Raw genomic sequence first — 23,715 nt, forward strand, 5'->3', positions numbered from 1 at the left:
CCTCTGGTGTACCCTCTCTTCATCCTTTTTCCTTCCATGCCAGGCCTGTTTCAGCCTGCCATGACATGGCCTGGGCTAATGTGCTCCAATACGGCTTAATCGCTGCACAGGTCTCTAAGGCTTACTGCTACACACTGTAACAAAGTACACTATTTACCTCAGGGCCACACAGAGAATAGGCTTGCACCGAGCACAGCGAAATCCAGTGGGGAATCAGTTTCACATCACAACACATTATTGATTTCCCCCCCAAAACAGACATGTTTTTCATTGTCTGAGCCTGACTTCCTATCTCCCTGTCCCTTACAGATGGGTGGTGGGAGCTCAGGATTAAGGTCATGCCCTAGAGGTAAACACTGTAATGTGTCTTATTTTTCCACCACAACTATCCATTTTAGGGCTTTATGGTTATTTGTGCTGTTCCAGCTCACATCAGTCGTTTATTTGCACTTTTGCAGTGTTGTACCAGCTCTGGTGATTTTCCACTCACGGATGTAGGGCTGCAAATTGCAATTAGAAATGATTGCCATCAAAGTTTTAAACCTTTTTGTTTAACATTTAATACTTTTTTATTATATAGTCAAGTACATAGATGACAATAATAGAGGGAAAGACAGAACGAGAGACAACAAAGGTCATGACTGGACTGGCAATTGGGGGCAATGCAATTCATGAGCAGCATGTGAAACCCCCCCAGGCAACCAGTGCACCTTACATCACAAGAGGTGTTGCCTTTAAATTGCTTTTTGGTTTCAATTAATAGCTTAAAAACATTTAATTTGCAAATACATGCATCTCCAATTCTGTTTTATACATTGTTATTCACAAAATGAAGATACAAAATAATCATGTTTAAAGCAAGAATAAAGTGCAGTCCATGTCCACTTTTTTAAACATTTGTTGAATACAAGTAAATGTCCTTGAAAGACCCCCGTCATTTTCTTTGCCTCTGTTAATGGCCCACCTGACGCGTGTAACTTTGCTGCAACCTACTCTTTGCGCACACACACACACACACACACACACACACACACACACACACACACACACACACACACACACACACACACACACACACACACACACACACACACACTAAACAGACAGCACAGAACACGTGGAATTGACAGCTGGTGACTGCAGGGTCCAGCAGGTGCAATATGTGTGTGTGTATGTGTGTGTTTGGCCCCAGAGGGCCGCTGACTCATGGCCGGAGAGGCAGGCAGAGGTGTGTGTGTGTGTGTGTGTGTGTGTGTGTGTGTGTGTGTGTGTGTGTGTGTGTGTGTGTGTGTGTGTGTGTGTGTGTGTGTGTGTGTGTGTGTGTGTGTGTGTGTGTGTGTGTGTGTGTGTGTGTGTGTGTGTGTGTGTGTGTGTGTGTGTGTGTGTGTGTGTTAATGGGGGGCCTGCCTGACTGACTAGCCTGGAGTTGACTTCACTTCAGCTCCAGTGATGGATTGGAATTGGCCTGGACATGGGACGATGTATTGCCTTTGGTCACTACCTTTGACTACCTTCATCACATCAATATCACCCTCTCTCCTCTTTCCTCTTTAGTTTCTCTTATTCGTTTGTGTTCCTGTGGCCTTTTACTGAACTTTGGAAGACTTCACTTTATTATGATAATCTGCCTATTTTACTGCTCAAGGAATGTCATGGAGAGACTATTGTGATCCACTTCAATAGGTGGATTAAAATTAGCTGGACTTGAGCATGATGCAGATTTAGTGGACACTGAAAACTCTTTTTTATTTTTCTATCTGACTCTATCTCTCTTTATTTCTCCCTCTCATCAGATCTAGCTTGGTTTTGGTCACTATGTCATTTGACGGAGCCTGCCTCTGGCTATGGTGCCATCTTGAAAGGTGCCGCGGCACACACACCTGGCCCGCCGGCTGCGTCTTTGGTCTGCCTTACCTTTTGTCAGCACCATGTTAATGAAGGCCCTGTCAGTGTCCACAGCTCGCACACTGGGGTGCCTTTTAATGAGTTCGCTATTTGATCACTATAGACACCCAGCATGAACAATGCTCATTTTTTTTTAATCCCTCATGGATGATGCTCCTTCGCTCTCGCGTATGCATGCATGTTTACAGAAGTGCGTTTGTGTGAGGCTAAAGGGGAGGGTGAGAAGAAGAGGGCCGGTCAGCTGATTAGGACTAGTTTCCAATAAAAGGGGAAGTATAGTTGTCTTTAGAAAAAACAGAAAGGAAAGAAAAGAAAATTATTATTTTTATTCCCCCCCCCCCCCCCCCCCCCCCCTTCCTCTGTACCCAAGTGAGTTGTGGCTCTCCCTTTTCAGGGGTAGATGAAAGCAGCTGGGCGCAGGGCTTCCAACAAAAAGTGCCAAGCGATCACAAACAAACCTTCAGATGAATCACATCAAAGGCGCTGCCCCAATTGTTAGCCCTCTCGTATCTGCGGAAAATTGGCTCATTAAGGGCAAAAAATGACATTGTTTACATTAGCCAGGGCCCTGATTAGTGCCAGCCATGTTTGTTGTGTTGCCGTGCTGTCCGCTTACCAACAGACCACTTGAGCCGCTCTGCACAATCGCTCCTTTGAAGGCTTTCTTTCGCTGAAAAAAAAGGAGATAGAAAGAGTGAGGACAACAACAACAGAAACAGAGGAAAAACAGAGAGGTGAAAAATACACCCATACACGGACACATAAACACATACAATTGCTGTTCCAAATCCACACAAATGGACATGATGGCTTGTCTTTTCTCTTTCTGCCTCTCCTCTCTCCTCTGCTCATCGGCTTTTCTCTCTTTAGGACTAATTAGGTTGCTTGTGGAAATGGAGGCGATAGGAGAGGACAGTTGGGCCATTGATGAGTCTGTTTGTGCTGTAATTGCACTGATAAAGAGGGTTGTGTTGTTGGCGGCAAAGAAAAAAAAAGAAAGAGCTTGACAATGAAAGGGCCCGGGGCTCTTCTTTGCGCCTATGGCTCTGTCTCATTGAAAAGAACACCTTTTGTCGAGCAAAGCTTTTGTAAACGGAGATGATTTCTAATCTGTGGAAAGTGCCATGTGTTTTAGACAGGCGTTCGTGTGTGTTTGATCTTATAGATTGAAGGTGTAAGGGTCCTCCTTCCTTCTCATGTCCCACTTGAACTCCCCTTTTTCACTCTTCTCGCTACTAATTCCCATTTTCTCACAGTTTAGAATCTGTTAAAGTAGTCAGTACAAGAACCGTAAATAAGATGAGATAGAAGGAGCAAAGTTTAATCTGTAATCATTTCAGCAATGATGCAGCAAAAAGTCATAGATCATCATGTGTGTTGTGCATACACTAAACTGTAGTGTATTTTATTATCTTTATTGCATACATGTACAGAGGCAGAAAATCAGGCAGGTTAACCCCTAACCCCCTACAAATTAATCTGAGTTAAGTCATCAGTAAGATTTCCTTAGAAGAGAACAGTTCTGTCGTTTTGATTCTATCCAAGACTTTTGGCAAACTTCCCTCAGCAAGTTCCCTCAATGAAACATTTGACCCATTAAAATTCAGGAGGGAACATTTCATCTATCCCAGCTTGGTCTGGCAGCGGTGAGAAAACGACAGTGCATGACAAAATGGATGTGGAAAAAAACTTGGGGAGTAAAACTTTAAGTTATGGGTGAACAGGTCAAGTCGCATCGCTAACGACAGCCGCCGACCCCGAGCTTGCCCCGTGTTACCCTTCACCTTCCGCCGCTCCCCAGGCCACCTCACCTTTGCCCTGGGAGAGAAATGGAGTCTGAGGTAGGAGTGGGGGAGGGATTGAGAGAGGGACAGAGTAGGCCTCCCCCTCAACATAATGATAACCGCTGAGATCTGGCCACCGTCCCCCACTGGCCCCTGGACACTCAGCCCTGTGGCCCCCAGGTCAGCACAGCACATTATAGCTCTTCTCTCCCCCTGAACTCTCTGACTCCACATTTACATACCACTACTTTTTTCTACTTTCTCTCTTTTTTTCTGGTTTGTTATACTTCCTCCATTTTTTTTCTACTATACCTCATTTTCTTTTCTGCCTCTTGTTGAACTCCTCCCTTTCTCCTCTTTGTCTTTTGCACAGTCCAGGAATTGTGTGTGTGTGTGTGTATATGTATGTGTGTGTGTGTGTAATAATTATCATTTAGAATACTTGCAGATCTCTGAGGGAGGGAGCCCAAGTTTGCCAACACAGACGCATTGTGGGAGCTGTTTGGTTTGTGTTTAGGTGCCCTTGGTGTGCTGCGCTCAGGAATCAGAATTTCCTTGACTTTTGACCGCCTTTGTCCCCGGGGGGAAAGCAGGGAGGGATAGAAGGGCACGGACTAACTTCCATTTGTCGTTTAAGGACCCATATGGAAAATATAAATTGGTAGCAGCAGGAAGGACTGAAACCATTGGCATTCAGGGCATCTGCCATTTGAATTCATGAGGTTGTGTTGTGTCTCTGCCCACCTCTCGATTGGAATATTTAAGAATGTGTCACACGCAGAAAGATGGAAAGATAGTGTGTTTCTGTCATTATTTTCTCTCTGAAACATTTCAAAAGCCTCTTCCTGGATTTTTGCTGTAATTCTTGGTAATATCTTGTAGATACACTTAATGAATGTTGACAGGACGATTTGATTTATTATCAACAGTGTACTTTGTACATTTACTAAAGACTAGAAAAACCTACAGAATTCAGAACCTTGCACATGTTTGTATTCAAATTCATGGCCTCTGGCAGATGCTCTTATCCAGAGAAATTTGTATAGTTTTGTAATTTCATGATTAAAACAACATCGGCAGCAGTCATTGCATAAACGTATACCTGACTATAAGTGCAGGAAGATACATTTAAAAACAAAGCAGTGACTCCTCATCTCAGGTTGTATGGGTTAATGTGTAGTGTGGAGTTTACTCCTTTTCAGACAGTTTTGTTTTAATAATTTTACAAGTGAGTCAGAGATAACATCATTCTGTATATGAATACTTTCAGTTTAGTAGTTGTAAATATTTTTAAATATTTACTACTTAAACAGTGTCTTCCTTACTTCATTCAGCCAATCCAATCTAAAATCTTTTTTGGAAGTAGAAAATTTCAGTCAAATTAGTTATGTAATGTTTTCTATTTAAATGTCAGAGTCGAGTTTTGTCCATCAGACCTTTGTAAAAATCCTAATATAAATAATTAGATTAATTGACAATTTGTTTAGTCTTTCATTGCTGGGCATAGTTAAGATGGACCAATTAAATTTCCATGGGTTTATTTAATTTATAAAGGACCCTGTACCATTTTAAACATATTTTTGTTTTTACCATTTGATTAATTGTACCAGAGTTTGCCTGAGGCTAGTTTTCATCTGTACTCTCCATTTTTCCAGAACTGACACCTTCAAATTGATTGTTTTGTCCAAATAGTAGTCCAAAAAGACAATTTAAAAGCAGCAAATTTTCACAGCTGAGACACTGGAACCAACAAATGTTTGGTATTTTGCTTGAGAAATAACACACACATGTATTTTAGCTATAAAAAATATCTGATTGTTGATTGTATTTTCACTTTCAGAGCTTTTCCACTGAAATTACACCTGACTACCCTAACTAAAATCAAACGAATACCTCGTAAAACAGGCGTAATACACTCCCTGCCTTACATCACATCTACTCTTGCTGCCAGGAACCACACTTGACTAGAACAAGGCAGAGGCTGAATGGAGTAAAGCTTGTGAGATGGATGTGCAGGGTATACTGTGTTCTGTGTGTTTGTGTACTGTATGTGTGCTGAAGAGGAAGAGGAGGGGTGCTGCAGTGAGTATGTGGCTTCACAGGAGCAGGTCTATAGAGGGACTACATTAGGGAGGGGTTGCGTCCTGCTCATGGGACGAGGGACCAACTGTGACCTTGTGGATAATAACTGCCACCAGGGGTCATAGCCTGCCGCAAAGGGAGAGAGAGACATAGTGTGGGTGAAGACGAACTTTCATCACATCCCTATTCTTTCTCTCCAACTCATTCTGAGTGCCCCCCCCCCCCGCGCTCATGTCACCACTATTGGTTTAAATGGAGCATTATGCAAAATGGAGATGATTTTGGCTTCAGGGGGTATAATGGGGAGAATTGCGGGTTAATGAAGGGGAGAAAAGGAAGAGAAAGATGGGGATTTTGTTGGGTGGGAAGAAAGGGTTAGAGGGATGGGACTAGTTGTGGGGGTTGTTGGGGGCTGTTGGAGGAGGGAGGGGAGGGTAAAAGAGGGTTAATAAAAGTGACAAGTGAGTGTTTCATTCTATCTAAGCCACCCTCCCAGACAGGTAACTCACTTAGAGGATTCGCTGAGTGAGGGAGTCAGGCTATTGGGGGAGATCGTCACTTCAGTGTCTGTCTCAATATAAGCCGGAGGCGACACAGGACCCCGGGGTCCGGCCCTCCCATATAAAAGCCCACCTGAGAGCTAGCACAATAAAGGCCACTCAGCCAGATGCAATAAACCACAAAGAGAATTTCCAGAAAAACTTGATTTAAGCTGGAAAGGAATTGAAAGTTATTTGCAAATAGCGATTTCCTAAAATCATATACCCCAGGTTGACTTAGGAGAGTCATTCATAAGATTGACTGTTATCTACAAGCTAAATGGATTTGGTTTTTACCTGACTCAAAAGAAAAAGTTATTGGAAAATGCACTTTACAGAGTCTCTTGTCTCTTCCTGTCGACTGTTGAAGGGAAGTTCAGCGCTGGATATATCCTTAGAGGATTTCCCGTTTTCATCGCATACACTGTTACGAAAAAGAATCAACTTTTCAACATGTTGCCAAATCTCAGACTTCCTATAAGTTTATTGCCAAAGATGTGATTATTTTTAAATTATTCTGGTTCAGTCTAATGAGAATTTTACCTTAGTCAAGTCTCAAGCAAAATTTAATTTCCAAACCTAAAAGTTTAGTTGATTTGTTATTGACAATGTCTCTTCAGTTTGTGTCAAATATGAATGTCTGAATGCAGGTTTTTTTTTTTTCGGGGAGGAATTAATGTTGATGTCTCTATGGTGTCAGTTACAGTTTATTAATTAGCTTGACAACTTAGACGGATAGTTGTCATATAACAACATCAAATTACATGAAAAGGTAACAAGTAACAAAAGAGAATTTCAAAAATGTTATGTTTAGCATAAGGATGACATCTCTGCCAGCAACCAAAGATTATATTTTTATCATTGATTAATCTAGTAGTCTTTTTTTTTTTTATTGTCTGTCAATAATTCAGTCTGCAAAATATCAGAAAATAATTAAAGAAAACTCTATCATTGTTTCCCCAAATCCAAAGGGACCTCAAATTTTTCTTCACCCTAAAACACGATATCTGTGAAAAGTAAAGATATTCAGTTATAAATGAATAAAACAGAGTAGCAGAATCTCCTGGCATTTAGAAAATGGATAATCAATTGTTAACAACTAACACACAATTACCAAAAGGTTGCTCACTCAAGAGAATTGACTTGCCTTAGAGGAAAAAAATGGCACTGTGATTTAGATGTTGTTTATGCTTCCAGTTTATTCTGGCAAGACACTAGAGGCCTCCATCTCCATTTTGGACAAGCTTTAAAATACCGTCACTGCATTTTACCATCTACAGTTTACTATCTAAACTCAATGGAAAAAACTGGTGTGGGAGCAGGTGGCCTAAACTTTGTAATTCTGTTAAATGACAGATTCATCTAGTGCTAATGTATATTGCTCAATCTAAATATTATATATAGTCTTTACAGTTTGAATAACAGAAGATAGTTCAACTGTCAAGTAAACACATTGAACTTGATGCATATGTTGGATGAATCTAAGCCATGTAGCCCTGAAGCTCCACAACAGCAGATTTTAAGTGCAGCATTTTTGTAGAAAGTCATTTGAACTTCTGGTCAATGCACTGTGAGGCCTGAGAAATCATCCTGGGGTGTGTTAAATAGTTTGTGTATCACTATTACAGAGGTTAACAATTATTTTCTCCTCTGAAATGAGGGGCGCTGACCCAAATATGAGGCCACTTAACACCCATAATAAGATGATAATTGGCCCGTGATGATGGTTTTTGCCTTCCCCTCATCCCCAAATTGTCAGTTAATTGTAATGGACTACCTTGTATTAGCTACATTTATCATTTCGGAATTGACACATATGGAGATTTACGATTTGTAAATATATGTGAGTAATTATTAGGGGGTTCGGGGGGCTGAGATTTAAGATAGTAATACTTCAAATCATTTCTTCCCTTCTTCCCCCCCTTCTTCTCCCTCTTGATTTTTTTTTAAACACTCGATGCCCCACTTCCTTACGTGCGCGCTTCACTGATGACTGTCGTAATTGCGTGTTCACGGGCCCAATTTCCCCCGAGGGGTTCCCCAAATTAAAAGAAGTCATCCCACTCTTCCCTCATCTCCCTCTCCAACCTCTCCTCCAGCACCCTGTTTGCTACACACACACACACACACACCCCCACACACACACACTCTCTGACTCTCCCCCCTTTCTTGCTCTCTCTCTCGTACAATCCCGCTCCAGGGATGCCATGCTTATTTGAATGGAACTTTCTTGTCTTTTTTCTTCTTCCTTTTCAAGCCGCGTGTCACTAATGAATAAATAAAACACACACAAGCAGTGGATTGACTTTCATGCATGGGTGCACTGGCTTTGATGAGACCCCCCTCCCCTCCAATCTTATAGACAAGCTGCTGAGGACAGTCATTCTCTGCTCTGCTAGGCTACTGTTAAACATTTGTTCTGTATTCAGATGATGCACATTTTGAATTTTTCTAAGGGCTCTGTGCCGGGGTCAAACAACTGTCAAGACAAAGGAGTAGAGATTTCAGTTCAGTGTTATATAAAGTTGTTATTAATCACGCTACTTTAAAAAAAGTGTGTAGTAATTTTTTGCTCTGTATCACTAATTAATGGTTAAATCTGTATCAGGCTTAGAGGCTTTTTTGTTCCAACTGTGTCAGGTTGGGCTATTGCAACAACAATAAATGGTAATTTAGCAGTGGCTAAAAGGAGCTCATGAATCAGCTTTGAACTGCAGTTGGCTTGTAAAGCAATCAAAAATAAAACTCATCTTGCAAAAGCATAGAGGGAGCTAAAGACAAACGGTCAACAGTTAGGACGTGTTTCACACTTGCTACACTAGTTCTACAGCTATGACTACTCTTACTGGCACCACTACTACTACTGTTATTACTATTACGGGATAATAAATAACCCTGGCACTCAGTAATTGTCACTCACATACCTCCACCAATGCCATATAATTCAGTGGCTTTTTCCTATACCATCCTTCCACCAAGTTTCATGGAAATCCATTCTGTGACTTTTGCATAACCCTGTCGACAAACCAATGGACACCTCCTTGGCAGAGGCAACAATTCATTGAGTGTGTGTTTAATGTATGTTCAAGCTTGACATTGCCTTTCACATTAAAAAAGATGCCCGTCAGTGATTCACCAAGTAAACACTGGCTGAGACCAGCCCAAGTGTTGCTATCATTTTTGGGATTGAAAAGGTTGGAACAGCACATCTCTATCTCTGATGTGTCGCTGCACTGTACCGACCTTTGAGATCACAGTTTAAAAGGAAAATGAAATCCAGACTAGTAACAGTATCCTTTTCCAGTGCTTGTGCAGCTAATGCCAGCAGTGTGTGCCCTCTCTTAACTGCCAAAGGCCTGGCCTGCTGAGCAGGGCACAGGGATTCTGGCACTAATTAGCCAGTAATGGCATCATAAATTAAAGACAAATCAAGGCGGTGCATCGGACAGACGTTTTAATGAAAAGTTGTAATGGGTCACCCCCGGAGGCCCGAGGGCTAAGGCCTTCTTGCCTGCCAGGGTTATCCATCACATCACAGCTAGCAACAGGACTTGATCCACAGACTAGTTCAGAGACAGTGTTGATGGTCTGGAGGCTGACATTTTCATGCTGGAGTTTTCATTCTCTTCACAGCTGAAAGCTTTTTGATGTTGCCATGTGTGAGATTCACACCCTAGCATCAGCTGATATCAGATATCATTCCAGTGAAAGAATCGTTTCCTTATTTAGCCACGTTACATCACCTTGCTTTACATCTAAATACACGCATATCCATAGAGCTTACATGCCCACACACTACATCTACATCAATTACACACTTGAGATGCAGTACAGATGATGACGCCTTGATTTTTCCTCGACAGAAGTAGCTCCCTGTCACCTAGAAATCTATGAGAAAATTGACATCAATCCCTGGAACTGATGGTCAAATAAAATCATTCTGGGACTTATTGATGTTTTCTTTGTCCCTTCTTTCAAGACCCGATAGAGTTCTGGCCGCGGCTGCCAGATGAGCGCCTGAGAATCATTAGTGAAGCTGATTTGATTTACGTCCTGTGTAGATGAGGCCACCCAAATGATCTGCCTCTCCATGGCCGTCATCAATCACCGCCAACCAGAGGGCACAGCAAGCATGCATGGGAAAGAGAGCGGGGTGGCACACCAAAGCAGCCACAGGGCTGTGTGTGTATATGTGGGCATGTAAGAACACACTGCACAAATGTGTACTGTAAATGTTTGTGTGTGTTTGCAGTGTGAAAATGACTGCTTGCTAACTGTGTGTTCTATTTTGTTTCTGGATGGGAATTTATTGTGTGTATATCTATTTGAGTTGTGGACTTGTAAGTTCAGGAATGATTTTTTAGCAAATTATAAACAATTATCAAGGTGATAATTATCAGGTTAATTCTGCATAGCAGAGGTAAAATTATATTCCTATTCCTGATCATTCTTGACCCGAAGAGAGAGAGCGGGTAACATTCTCAGACTGTCCAAGAAGTGAACGGTTCAGGTTTGATCAAGATATTCTGGTCCATGATCTTTACTTTGAAAGTATTTACCTTTGTTTTTTCCTTCACTTACAGTGCCCTTGGTGTGTCTTTGAGTGTCTGTGTTTGGTTTGTTTGTGTGTTTGCACGTGTATGAATACTTGTGCATTTGTCCGTGAAGTGTCAGCCTAGTGAGAAATTGGTGCATTTCCATTTGAGGGCTGATGATTGACGGCCAACTTTTGCTTCCCTGGGAGTATGTTGTTGCTGGCAAGAATCCATGGGGCCTTGTTTGCTAACAGAGAGTTGGCACAGGTTCCACTTCACAGTGGCGCACAATTAATGCCATTGCACTGTTGCATCAGCAATAATCTCTTAAAACCAACAGAGACCAGGAAACGGATCAACATTAAGTTAATCGAAATGTCTGTATCTGAGCCTCCGCCAATCGCAACCACCTCCACGCTTAAACACCACGGCAATTGTTTTATTGGAACATGCATTCTCAAATAACTCTCTGTGATATGCTAATGAAGCACTAATCCTTTATAGTGTAGGTCTATTTGCACATTTGTAGCGTTCAGAATCCAGCAATTCCTTTGGATTCATGTTAAAGGAATATTCAATTAGAAATGCTGTATCAAATCTTGAATTTATGATTTAAATATTGGTTTTGTTTTGCTAATATGCTGGCGTGATAGTGATGATCTTCAAACAATGAATACTTCAAAATACAAACTCGGAACAAGATTGCACTCTGTGGATTATAACTGAAATGCCGTATTTCACACATGGAGGGAAAACTAGTCTTTGTGTGCAAGTAAGTGTAGATCTCCACACACACTTACTTATATATATGTGTGTGTGTGTTTGTGTATGTGCAGGGGGTGAAGGCCAAATTAGCCAGGTTGTATAAGCAATTATTGGGGCACACTATGTTCCTAAGCATCCTAATGGGTACGTAGAGGAGGCATTATTCAATTAGAGTGGCGGTTTGCTGTAGTGAGGAACAGAGCAGTGGTGACAGCGCCGGTGTCTTCTCCTTATGAAACAACCTATTTAAGCTAAATCAACTCCCACTTAAGAGCTGCGGTAATAAGCACGCGGCGATGCTCACCGGCCCGCAGGGGCCCATCCGTCATGCTGTAATACGGAATCAGAATGAGTGATAACACCTAGTCCTGTTACAGCGCCTTAGCTGGAGCCGCAGGAGCAACACACACACACACACACACACACACACACACACACACACACACACACACACACACACACACACACACACACACACACACACACACAGAGATTACGTACACACCTGCAGACATATACATGCACACTTTGCAATACTGCTGGATGGCTCTGCTCATTTCCTTCTCCCACCCACCTCCTGCACCACCAACTTGCATATGTGGAAGGAAATTGTGTTTCTATGGATTTACAAGTACCAGTCTCTCTTGTTTTTGAACTTTTTGCCATCGTCAAGGTGTGAGCTTACTGTTCTGTTGTATGTGTGGATGCAAGTAAAATGATAATTGTTTTAACTTTACAATATTTTATTATTATATTTTTATTGAATCAAATTCAGAATGTCAGAAAATGGTGAAAGGAGGACAGCACAAAATTTGAGGGGCCAAGCTGATGTCAAGACTGTTTTTAGACACTTCCGAACCCACACATTTTCAATTCACGATGATATAAAATGTATTAAAGCAGTGAATTCTATCCCTGGAACTAGACAGTAGGTGACATTTTTCATTATTGAGAGAATAGGTGGACAAATCGCTTTTCAAAATTGTGATTCATTTCCTATCGATTGACTAATGTCCTAATTGTTCCAAGGCCATATTGCAAAATCGGCATCAGAGTCAATCATGGTATATTTTAATTGATTGATATTGGCAATATTAAGCCAAGTCACAGGCCAGCATGGAGCAATCCATCTTCCAGTCATGGTGCCTCCGTATCAGGCCAATGAACTGCTAGACAACATTTACAGCAACTGAGCGACACCTTAAAGTACGGCACAGTAAATTCTGTCTCAACACTGTACACACTCAAAGAGAACTTAATCAGTTATACTGTAAAAATACTGTAAATCTTAAGTTTGTTATGAAGAATTACATTTGTTTTACCTTGTTGTAATTTACAAGTGGAAAACACCAAGCTCATATCACAAGCTCTGAGTCATTCAAATTAAACAGGGAGCAGTTACTCCACTTGTGTGAAAAGTAATGTCTTGGGGATGTAAGATAATGTTGCAGTTTAATTCATTCTAGATCAGATTGATCATATTCTCTATTGATATATGTAATTCACATTTCTAGTTCTGTTATTTCGTTTGTGCTTTTCCTCAGAGTATTGGCTTAATTTAATTATTGAGTTTTTACAGTACAGTTGCTCCTTCTGCTCACCACAGGCCTGCTACAGATAAAAGTTATTAAAAGAGAAGCTCTGCAGCAAGTACAAACAAACAGGAAAAATATGTTGGGTATTTTCCTGAGTTGAATTTCTTGTAGATTTATGAACAGATGAAAACAACAACAAAACATCTACAGAGTGATGAAAACAGTTCAGCTCAATAAGCGGCATGCTTGAAATGTTTGAGAGGCCTGGTTTCTTGGGCATCCTCCTTTCTTTTTTTACATCTTGTTTGTTTTTCTCCTCCATTTATTTCCCATCTCTCTCTCTCTTTCTCCCATCCCTCTCTCTCTCTCTCTCTGTGGCTCATCAGTGTGGTTGTTCATCGGTAATGACTCCCACTGTGGCAGGGCCCCTTTAAGGTTGAGGTCCCCTCCCCACTCACCCCCCCATCCTTCCCCCTCCTTCAGTCCCATCCGCCATGCATTATTCATGGATTTACAATCAAATGAGGGAACATCGGTTGGTAGCAGGAGACATGGTGCATGGCTCTTCCTCCCCAAAAGTCCCCCGAGGTGCCCCAGTCTGGTACCCACCATCACCCACTCCCCCTAACCCCCATCCTGACCCAGCCCGCCACCTCCCTCTCACCCCTCCTGACACGGTGACAGATTCTTTTTTTTTTTTTTTTTTGATTAGGGTGGGGGTCCAGACACATTGACTCCATCTTGCCCTTTCCTGGGGTTGTTGGCAGTCACGCTGGTCAGTTGTGACCTCCGTTGCCCTTTGGGGTACTCATCACTTCCTTTTCCTCACCATGGGGATGCACCCAAAGTGTCTGGCACCTTTTTTGGAGGGTGGCTGGGGATGGGTGGGTTATTCCTGCGATGGGTCATCTTTTATTTTGGAGGATTTTCACAGTGGCCGACACACTGGTTTTTACATCACTTGCAAGCTGATTCAAAATTACATTATTTTGCCCAAATTGTCATTGACAATTCTTGGTACTTACCCTCATGGCCTCCATTAAACATGGTGCCTTGTAGCATCGGGTAACCATTCATTTAACCAACACTTCCTCATCTGTAGCTTCTTTCCGACATACACTGGTCTCCGCAGATCCTCCGTATTTTCTCCGGAGGAGGTGCATATGTGAATGCAAATGTCTGAGTGAGGCGCTCTGTAGTTTCTGTGAACTTTATCCACCTGACCTCGTAGTATAATGTTCGTAGAACTCCAGGAGAATTCGATATGTGAACACAGCAGGGGTGTTGAGTGGGGGGGTTCGATGGCGCTTTTAAAACACGACAGAAGCAAAAATGAAAAAGAACGATCAAAACAAATATCTCCTGGTGAAAAAATGGTGAGACACGTGAAGACTCAGACGAAGATGTCAAGAGAGTTTGTGGTCATAAGAGCCAACGATGGAACTGTAAACATGATCAGGCGATCTACGCTGCAGAGTTAATACGTCACTTCCTGCCTCTGTCTGCTGCACCTGGCTGCTCTACTTCTCTCCTGAATAATGTGAAGGATTTTGTGCTTTTGTGAACGTTCATTAATGGTGGTAGGATATTCTCACCTGGTCGAGCAGGACAGGAACCAAACTAGCTTTGTCAAATATTATCTTCATTTTGTATCTCGATTAATATGGAACGGAAGTGAAAAAGAAATATAGGTATAGAGTGTAAAGGCTTTGAGCAGGTGAAACTAAACTGCATTTAAACTTTATTATACACTGTGTTACTGTTTCTACACAGATGGGGAAAAAACTTGTTGCACAGATGACACCAGAACAACTGCTGAAGTTTCCGGTATGGATGGACTTCCTCCTTCCACCACACACAGATCAGTAATTGTAAGTGTTTTCGTTAACTCACAGTTTGTAACTTTGCTACAGCTGAGGGCCTCTCAATCAAAATAATAACAAAAGAAAGAGTTTTCTGATGTTAAGCACTGGATCATGAGAGATGTTGTCTTCATCACCATTGCTTTTCATGGCAGTCTGCATTTTCTGGTCGGGATTTTTTCATTGTTAATTGTTTGGACGTGAGCCAGACATTTACAAAGTTCTGTATTGGGAGCAGATTTATTCACAAGTCTCCTTCTTTACAAAACAAACACTGAAGAGTTCAATGGTAAATAAGTGTTGAAGGAGCTTCTAGCCAATATGTCACTTACTTTTGTTCAGCTTGTCTAGACATCTGATGTATAAAAGGACCCACTGACGCATGTGCAGGGGATATGATGCCACAAAATTGCCATAAACATTTGAGATTCAACAAATATACCTGTATAATATTCACACATTATTTTAAGGCCACATAAAGTTGACTTTAAACGCCAAGTATTTTTGACGTCAGCCAGAATGTGTAAATGACTAGTCAGTTAAAAATTCCCATCCTTAGTTCCCAGGATTCATTTTTCAATGCCTGTGGCGCAGTGAGAACTGTCAAGATTAGAGTGCTGAAGAGAGAGACTGAAAAGGAGAAAATTCCATCAATGCGGTGCCTGTAGTAATAGTTGAATGAAGAGGAAGATTACAGATTAACATATTAAATGCCAAGATAGGCCCACCTGGTGTGTGACAGATCTTTCACACAGCGCAGCCACTGGAAATGGAAATGTATCATAACTAGGTCTCTTGTGAGTCATTTTATTCTGATCACTCTGGTGTACTCGTTTGCTGCTTCTTTTATTACAGGCTTTATATGTGAGGGATTAAATTGTGTAATCATGTCGGTAATTGAAATTGCAGGCCACGATCTTGTGCATTGCCTAAAGCCATATACACTCTCACACAAGTCACCTGTCTGTGAATCAGAGTTCTCTGCTCTCCACCGCTCCCATTCTGAATACCCCAAAACACTGCAGCCAGTGTCTTCTTTTCTTAGCCAGCCCATAAATATGCCATTATGGTTCTCTTATTATCCTCATTATTGGGGTGGATGGAGCGGCGTCTGCGTCTATCACGGCCCTCTAATGTGGGTCTAATGGTTCTGACCTGTACGGGACACAGGTGGTCCCCAGAAAAGCCTTGATTGGGTCCATTTATTAAGCTGCTCTGGCGCCAGAGAAGGTCCAGTTAGTCATTTGCGTGTGGGGCAGGTTCCATTCCCAAGGAGGATGATGGGCTGCAGCCCCCCCACTCTGTCCCCTCGTCTCACCCCATAGCCCCAGCTTTGTTCTTTCCTAATGGCTCAATTAAATGGGTTAATTCGGAATGGGGACCTTCTTCAAATCTGTTAGATTCACCCAGCCCCCTACTCTGCCACATCACCACCAGCACGCACACACTCACACACTGCTATTGCTCTTTTGCTTAACCCCCACCCAGTTCACGCACACACCAACTCCAAACCCACATTTATTATTCATCGCAATCAAATAAGTGAGGTGGTTGAAGAAAGTTGCTTTTCTCGTTCTCTTCTCTCTCATTTTCTTCCCTACCGCTCTCTCATTCTCTCTACCTCCATCCCCTCTGTGTGCCTCCGCTGCTCCTCTCCACTCGTCACCTCTCCTCTCCCAGGGAAGAATTGCCTTTATTGCGACAAACACTCTGTGGAGCCCTTGGCTCTCAGCAGTCCCAACCAGTCATTGATGCAGGCGGTCGGGAGAGAAGGCAGCCAAGCAGCCAGGCAGCCCTCCCCGTCAGGAAAATGAGCAATTCTCTCATTGTAATAATGCGCCTCTGTCATCTTCCCATTATCGGCATGATAAAAGATGAAATATTCAGGGAGGCTGGCCTCCTAACCTGATCTGAGCGCGATATTGGGCCTGTGGAAAATGAGTTTTATCAGCTTTAATATACTCCTTGGCAGACTGACCCTTGAAATTAAACATTATTACAGAGCGGATATTTAAAAAACCGGGGCCACAAATTACATCAAAATGAAAATATTAAGGAACATTACGAATATATCAAGTGCCGCTTCTCTCCCTCTCTTCTCACGCTCGCACACCGGCTCTCCCCATCCTGACACCCCCTTTCTCATCCAGCCTCACCAGCCCCACCATTTCACCCCCCCTCAACCGCCTTGGATGAGCATGGTTGGGGATGCGGCAGGCGACGTTGTAAGTGTCACTGTTGTTCTGTGTGTGCGTGTGTGTGTGTCTGCAGTGGGCTGCCAGGGAAATAATAACAATGCTGCCTGTCCCACCAGCTTCATACGTCTGCATAAACTAATTAGACTTCGACGCTCTCATCACCTGCTATATTGAGAATGGAGCGGAGAACACTGGCTGGAAGTGTGGGACTTGAGTCACAGAATGTGTTCCTACACTTATGTGTTTGCACGTTAGAGAGTAGTGGTGGGCCTTAAATGCTGTATTTGGTGTACATCTTTGTGTGTGTGTACTACTGAGGGAGGTTTAGTTTCAGATTTGCCAAATAAATAAAATTTTTCTCTTGAAAATAACTGAGAATACAATTTCTGTTGCATGTTTTTGACAGGTAAAGGTGTCCTTGGACTCTGAACATGACAACTCATGTACAGTAATGCTCATAGGAAATAATAGGAAACCCAGTTGGAAGTGAGTTTCTCTAATCACTTTAAAAGTAAAAATCCCCCAAATCCATCTGCCCCCCAAAATGGAGGGAAAGTGATGTTGGTTCTGTGAAGTGTGTGGTGATTTGTCACTTTGTGATGGGGATATGAGAAATGCAATAAAAGGCGGAGGAGAGATGTGATTTGAATAGATTTCAGAGGAAGTCGGTCCTTGGGGGAGTTGGATGAGTAAGCAGTGTCCCCGAGGACCGAATTAAAACTTTACTTTTGGTCACGGCGCCCCCTCCCCATAGTGCTCCTTTCGCTTATCGCCTCCATGTGTGAATGTGTGTATGCCTGGGTTTTATATTATGTGTGTGAGTTGGCGTATGAGCATGTATGTGTCTGACTTTTCTGTTTGGGCCTGTGTGTGTGTGTTTCCACTTGTGTATGTGTGTCCCACGCAAATGGAGCGCTCTCCTCTGCCCCTCGCCCTGAGGTTATGGGGGGATACACACAGCTCCCTCTGCCAGGCTCAGATGAGTATTCACAGCAGCACGCCCCTCTCCCTTAACCCAGCACAGGGGAGCTTTGCATATTGAGGCTGTGTATGTATCTAACTGTGGGTCTGTGTGTGCGTGTTTGTGTGTGTGCGCGTGTGTGTGTGCGCGTGTGTTTGTGTGTGTGCGTTTGTGTGTGTGCATTTGTGTGTTTGTGTGTGTGTGTGCGCACCAGCCTCTCTCCCCTGCCCAGAAACGAACAAGGGGTCCAGTTGATTCCATGCACATGCATTATTATTATTCCATCGGTTATTCAGCTGCCTTGGTTGGTGCCAAACTCGTATAGCTGCATGCATGCATGCACTGAGCCTCGATATGAATTGATGCATGCTACCAGCTCACGTTTTACTGTGTGTACACAGTGTAAAATGCTCTAAGCTTCCATTGTCATTGGCAGGGTTAATACCATATGTCCAGACCAGAGACAACGGTAAACACACGTTAAGTGTCATATAACCTGATGAGTGTTGTGTCCAGTTCAACAGGAAATGCCTGTATGCATGGTACATGGTTCTGTGCTGGAGGAGGGTCAAGCAAAGAAATGAAAGTGGGGAAAGGGCAAAATGAGAGAAAAAAAAAAAGGGAACAAGCAAACGCAGAATAGAGGGAATAGACACCACAGGAGTTGGTTGCCAGGAGGGGAGGAACCAGCAGAGGGAAAATGGCTTTCTCCATCCCTTCCTCTCTTCCACCCTCCCTTTTTTTTGCTCTCTCTCTCTCTCTCTCTCTCCCCCTTTTTCTTTTCTCGCTCACTCTCTGCCACTTGATTCATTATGCTGATATACACAGTATTTGCTTCCTGAGTGAGCCCCCCTGCTCTCCCGCCCTCCTGGAATGCACACACTAGTGAATACACACACACACACACACACACACACACACACACACACACACACACACACACACACACACACACGCACACAGAGAGAGAGAGAAAGGTGGTGGTGGTACCATAAATATAGCAAACGACACAGCCTAGCAGCCGAGCAAGGTCAGCCATGGCCCAGGATGACAGTGCCGTGGGCGCTGCACCGAGCTCTTGTTAGAAATGCACACAGATAGCTCATTAGGACGGGCCCCTGAGGCCCCCCAGACACACACATGCACACACAAACATATACAAACATTGATCCATTTACTGTTTAATTGCAAAGTTACCGTGTGTGCTCTGCTGAAGAACACGGACTGCCCTTTGACAGTATTAAATCCGCTGCCCTCATCAGTCATACCTTTATTCCATGTGCGAGGATGTCTGCTGGGTTTCTGTGTGTTTATAATGTGAACCTGCAAGAGTGTACATGAGTGTTTTTAGCATGAATATCTTCAAGGTAAGCGTTACATTCATGCATTTACACATCACATATATGAGTGCAAACATGGATCAGTGTCAAAGAACAAGCTCTTCTCCGTGTAAAAACTGTCATGTTTACATGAGCACAGGACAGAAAATATCCCATAGATACTCCAAATAGAACTGTCTCAGTTCTTTCCAGCATATGTGAAAGTAGATTAGTTGGGAAAAAAGCAAGAGAAATTAGAGTGCACTGGATCGAGTGGTGTGAATTTCCTGTAAAACTTTTTATGAACTTTGTAAATGCAGGGTAAAAGTTAAGTGTGACGAAACATGTGCGTTGCTGTGTGTTTGAGTGAATAAGTGTGTTAGGAGAGGGAGTGAGAGGGCAGGTGTGCATGTATGTGTGTGTGCATGTATGTGTGTGTGCGTGTGCGCGCACGTGTGTGCGTGTGCGCGTGTGTGCGCGTGCGTGTGCGTGCGTGCGTGTGTGTGTGAGAGAACATAGTAGAGGTACTTGGCTCATGCTCTGGACACGCCTGAGAGACTCTGTGAGTGTTGCCCTCCTCCCTCCTTCACGCCAGCCTCAGACACATGCTGGGACACACACAACTAGTTTTTCACTCTCCTTTATCCCTTTTTTCCCCTCTCTGCTATCTCAGTCTTTCTTTTCTCTCACTGATAATACATGTCTTTTTTTATCACCCAGAGTTTTTCTTTTTCACTCAACTACAAAGCTATATTGTAGCTGCTTGTCACGTGTATTGCTTTATTTCTATTATATGTTGAGTAATGGCTGTCTGTTGCAATCTGTCCTCCAATCTCTTTCTCTCTGTCACCTGAAACAACCTCTGTCATACGCCAACAGTGGGCACAGTGGCAGAACATCTTCTGTCCTGTCTTCCAGTGTCCTCTCCACTTCTACCCAACTATATAAAATAGATAAATGCAGTACTGATTGTCCCCTATGCCAACCTCCACCTCTGCACACCCCATCCTAGGACCCCTCCTCTGCCCCCTCTCTGCCTCCTGCCCGGCCGGGGGTGGTGTCAGTCTGGCAGGCCTTGGGGCCCGTCAGGTGACCAGTGGGCTGTGACGGGCAGCAGCTCTGCGTCCCTCTCCCTGCAGTCTGGCGCCCGCTGGGGTCTCGTTCGGGAGCGCAGTCTGCCAAAGTGACCTCGCTCCGACTGAGTGGAGAAAAAAAATACACAGGCCGAGGTTCATGCCATTTTCACTCTGCAAACTGGACAGCGTTGCAAACCAATGAACCAGCACTGGTTACTTTATACTCACACTAATGGGGGAGTACATCATTAAATACTGCACCAATGTACTGACTCATCTTGTGAAATAACTGTATTAATTTCATTATTGGGTTTGTGCTTTCAGGACACCCTTTCTTATAATGCTAAACACTGTTAAAGCTTGTTTGTCATTATCACAATTTATTCTGAAATGATCAAGTGATGTTATGGAATCATAAAGAGCACATATGCCTTTTTCATGATGTATTTTCCTGAAGTATCAAACCCTTTCTAAGTATTTTTATATCTAAAGAAACATATTCTGCATTTCTAAGAGAAGTGCATTGAGATTTTTTTTCAGTCTTATAAAATAATAAAACGTTTTTTAGGTATTTAAGTGACAGATTTGGCCTAAAAATGGATTTAATTAATTTCCATCTGTCCTAGAAACAATTGCTTGTGTCTTAAATTGAATTTGAAATATTGATTTTAGTGAGTTTTCTCAAATGCTGCCATGACTGGATAATTTGTTTTCTTTTCTTTCATTGGTAGTAGTCGTAGTTAAACTTGCTGGAAATCTAGTCGTTGCAGTCATCAACTGACGGAGACTCTTCTATATTCATCTTAATTTCGAGGACTTTCGAGGCAACATTCAGCTGCTCTTGCAGCAGATGAGGGGGGGGGGGGGGGTTGCAATTATTTGTGTGCCAGAAAAGATCCAGGTGCGTTACACAAACACTTTTCCCTGCCACCATCTCTGGTGGCAAAAACACAACATCGCAGTCTCTCCTGTGACCGAGCGCTGAGCTGTGCCTGCTGAGGCGAACCTCCCCCCTGCATCCCTGAGAGGGTGATGCAGCGAGGTGACACCGTTAGGGAGGAGAGCTCTGGGTATGTGTGTGTTTGTGTGTGTAGCTGTTTATTGAAATAAAACGTGTGTGCATCTGCCATAGGAAGAGTACCCTGTCCGGTGTGTGTACAATACAGTTTGCAGGCAGTTTGGTGTCCCGCTGTACGTTTGCATTCAAAACTGTGTTTGTGTGTGTGTGTTTACTGTGTAATGTACTGTGCTTTACTTCCAACCCCTACCTCCCCCTCTCCTCCCGGCGCCCCGCCCTACCTCAGTCCCATGGAGATGCGTCGGGGTCAGGGAATATGGGGAGAGGAACACAGGGAGGCCGCACTCCGCAACTTGAAAGGAATTCTAATGAACCAGCACAGTCGCACTGCCTATTCCCACGACAACAGGCCCCAAACAAATAGCTGCATTTGAAGTCCCCTCGTTTTATGACTTTGAAAAAGCTGCTTGAGTGTGTGTGTGTGTGTGTGTGGTTGTTTTTGTTTTTTGGGGTACAGTAACTGTCTGTTTTGTGTGTATGCGATTGTGGGTGTGTGTGTGCTCGTTTGCAGAAGTGTCTACCTCCACATTTCTTTCTATGAAACTGGCCTGGGAGCTGATTGACTTTTAATGTTTACACTAGAGGATGTAATTATCGTCTGCCGGAGATAGACTTTTTAAAATTTGGAATTACTACACTGACACTTCACATGTGTCACGAGGAGAGGCAAAGTATGATATACACAGGTATGAGAGGATAATTGGACGGTTAATCTCTATTTTATATTTAACATCAAAAATCTTTGTTTCATCCAAGATGCAAGTAATCATTCAAACTGCCTTGTTGCTCAGTTCTCATAGTAATATTTTTTTCCACAATGCTTGGTGTGATTTTTTTTTTTTATTTTTAGATAATTTTACAGGCATGCACACACGTTCATAATCGCGATATAATATTGACATATCGATCTTTTCAAACAGATTCTAATTAAAAATACTGCTGGATTTATCAACATTACAGATTTAGGATCTGAAAACTCTAACAACTTGAACTCACAGTTTGTCATCATCAGATATAAGAGTTAGAATTTTAATCATGTTACCTTCTGCTCTAAACTCATCCTGCATCAGGGAGAATTTAAACAAAACTCAACTGTTAAGTGGAAGCTGGGGATTTTCTGTTTTTAGTACCTAAGCATTTACCATAGAAAGGGAAAATCAGTTTTATACCATTCTAACGTAATTCTCACAGTCAGTAAATGCTCTTATATCACAAGACACACTACATCAATACAAAACAAGCCTTTTAACTCTTCATGCACTTGTTATCATGCAAGATGCACACCTCTGCACTACCCTTCTCTTAATTCACACTGGAACCTCTTTAAAAGAAAATGAAGAAACAGATGAATGGGGTGGTGGCCAGTTAGGTGTCTGCATAAATATTAATATCAGAACCCCCTACCCCAGCCCCTTCCAACCCCCTCTGTGCATGTGTGTGTTTTTCTTTGACAACCTCAGGATGCATGTACAACGGCCCCTATGAACCGAGATGTCTTTTATTTCTCAGTCCAGTGCCTTTGCATCAACTGAGCGTGGCGTGGAGCGGGTGACTGCCTGGTTTGGTTGGCTGCCTGCTCTGGCTGGCGGGCCCCGGCTTGTCTGTCTGTGCCGCCGCCGCGCTGCTTCGCCTGCTCTGCGCAGACGGCGCGGGTGAGAATGTCACTCCACAAAAGCAGCATGAGTTGAGCTGTGTAAACAGTAAATAATAAACAACTGCTCTAATACATTATTGAGAGAATCACTTTAGGCAACTGGGACAGCATGAAATGCATAACCCCCCAACCCCCCTCCCTCTCTTTCTCTCCCTCTCTGTCTCTTTTCAAACTTGCGCTCTTTATGTTTTGAATTGTTGGTACTGCAATTATAAAACAGCACTGTAGCTCTGTACTGTCATGCCTATTGATTTGACGAACCCTTTTAACGTTTTATTAATATAGCTTTATTGCTTTGATTCTTATCCAACTTGTTTTGGTGATGTGCAAATATTGCTACTCTGATCATTTATGATGTTTGACTTTTAAAACTGCAAATAACTGATGTTTTCATTAATGAGTAGACTGCATTTTATCTTTTT

The 23,715-nt window shown here is 42.8% G+C and overlaps 1 non-coding gene across 2 annotated transcripts in view; it reads left to right on the forward strand.

The window, feature by feature from the left end:
• LOC109633564 (uncharacterized) overlaps nt 1–23,715 on the forward strand; it is a 210,667-nt gene that overhangs the window by 6,675 nt on the left and 180,277 nt on the right. For both annotated transcript variants that reach the window (XR_011245952.1, XR_011245953.1), the window contains exon 2: nt 14,919–15,016. This is a non-coding gene — a transcript (uncharacterized protein). The remainder of the gene's footprint in view (nt 1–14,918; nt 15,017–23,715) is intronic.

This window comes from Paralichthys olivaceus, chromosome 13, assembly GCF_024713975.1.
Source record: "Paralichthys olivaceus isolate ysfri-2021 chromosome 13, ASM2471397v2, whole genome shotgun sequence".
NCBI lineage: Eukaryota > Metazoa > Chordata > Actinopteri > Pleuronectiformes > Paralichthyidae > Paralichthys > Paralichthys olivaceus.